This window comes from Diorhabda carinulata, chromosome Y (assembly GCF_026250575.1).
Source record: "Diorhabda carinulata isolate Delta chromosome Y, icDioCari1.1, whole genome shotgun sequence".
In the NCBI taxonomy this organism is placed as follows: Eukaryota; Metazoa; Arthropoda; class Insecta; order Coleoptera; family Chrysomelidae; genus Diorhabda; species Diorhabda carinulata.
Window position 1 is genome coordinate 9,944,866 of NC_079473.1, and position 2,356 is coordinate 9,947,221.

Genomic DNA, 2,356 nt, shown 5'->3' on the forward strand with positions numbered 1-2,356 from the left:
TGTTTATTAGAGACGAAAAGCACTTCTTTTCCACAACGGAATAAATGAATTAGTAGTTTAACAATGTTTGTATGTGTTTTTTTTGGTTGTTTTTTACGATACAAGATGATCAATTAGATTACGTAAAATTTCTTTAAAGAATTTTTCTAAAACTATTACTACTTGGAGATAACAAATTTTGAATTTTTCTCATCGAAAAATAAGTATAGAAAATGTTAGGTTAGGACATATATGAGGTTTCCCAGCTATAAACCAGTCTCGTCAAATCCTAATAACGTCCACAAACTCCTTATCGTTAAAAGGAACAAAATTTATCTATCTTTTTATTGGAGTGGTTTACTCCCCTTGTGGTTTTTGCTACAGTTTTTTTGGTCCTGTCTTCTCCTTCAATTCGATTTTTACAGGTATTTCTACAGGTATCTGCCTTTGTTTCTTGCCCATAGACCATAGGTATATCCTGCTCAATTTAGTCTTTTGTATACCTCACAATTTCTCCGCCCAGTTCTTCCACTATTTCTTTATTTTTCTGCAATTTTCTTCTTCTTTTTTATGTATGACAGTTGTTTCCACGGCGTACGCAATCTTAATAATTGTCAACAGCTTTTTGTTGCGACTAATGCGTCTTATTACTTCGTCGTTTGTGATTCAGTCAGTTCAAAGTGTCTTCAAGATCCGTCTATAGAGCCGCGTCTCAAATTTTTTGATCGTTTGAACTATCCAGGTCCAAATTCTCACTTTCTACAGCAGTACTGACCACAAATAACATTCCATGAATCCTATTCAGCCGCAAAGGTTTAGATTTATGTTTGCAAACATTGACAAATACTTTTCGAATCATTTGATCTTGATTTCTTCTTCTACAGTTTCAAATGCGTATTTCTGTGTCCTTATACAATATACTGTACGATGTGATGCAATCAGAGAAACTGAAACTGCAGTTCTAGGATTAAGCAAGAAGTCTTTAGGAAAGTAGGACTTATAAACTGGCGGGAAAAAACGAAAAACAGGAAGTTGTTGAAGTAAATGATCGAGGATTTCAATGTAATTATAATATTGAAGGTAGATTCGACGTTTATGTGTGGATTTTGATTCAAATTTGTTTTTTTTTTGTCTTTCAATTACCTGGAACCGCGTATGTTAATATAATGGACCTGATAATGCCCTTTTCTTACATTTGCATTGTGCAAATGCGGCAAATTTATTGGAAATTTTTATTGGAAACTTTTTAGTGTGAAAATTTTCTAATTGACTTGAGAGAGACGCCGCGTTTGGGGTAAAATTTAGGTAAATAGGTAGACCGAAAATTACTAAGTTTGAGGAACGAAGTATGTTTTCAGGGCAATTACAAACTTGTCTCCAACTTCATATCATACTCTAAAATGTTCATTATTTAGTTATATCTTTTCATTTTTTTACCGTTCTGTAAAGGAAATAAAAATCCTATTCTGTACAAGTACATCTCAATTTCGCTGCTAAACAAATAAACTCGAATGTGGTAAATGTAAATATACAAATAGAAAAAAAGAAGTGCGGAGATCTTGGCGGAGGAATCTAAAGTATAAAAGCTACCACATGCCGAAAAAGACCCTGAATAAATTTTACTTCGTTTTGGGGTCGTAAAGACTTGGGAAAATTGTTGAATCAAAGTCCCTACAAACAAATATTTTACAAGTGAGATTTGAACAGATGGTTTCGGTATTTTTCTCATCTGAAAAAAGGGATTTTTAATTTAATTTAATTACAATAAGAAAGAATTAATTTATAGAAGTTTTTATGCAATTTCAATAACATGTTTGTTTAGACCGTTTCAGATATGTATGTAAATCAAATTAGTTTTTCATATAACATATAACATATACTCTCAACTTCTTTATTTTTTTTATTTTTCTGTAATTACCACAACTGATGATTAAAACATATAAGTATTTAATTATATCAGTTCCACGGACGTTTTTCTACAAAACAAAGTTATCAAAATGGATGATCTAACGAGATAACATCTGCTCTACTTCAGATCCTACTGAAACTTCTATCCTCTACTCTAATTATTTTCCTATCAAAATCTATCAACGTGTCTAACAACCAACAACACAATCATTTATTATTTGGTGGTTATCTCAACTAATACGTCGTTTTAGATCCAAATTTTAATAAAGTTTATGGAAAATGTTTCCACCTTAAGAATTAACCGTTTCTTCTCAAAATAGGCGATTATCGATAAACATTTTTCTTCTGCAAGTGAAAGTTTGATGTTGGGTAACAAGAAACAGTCGCCGAAGGTAAACCAATTCGCGAATAAATTCAAAGTACTTTCTTTTTCTTTTGATAAGATCGCTTTTTTGTAATTTCTACGGAG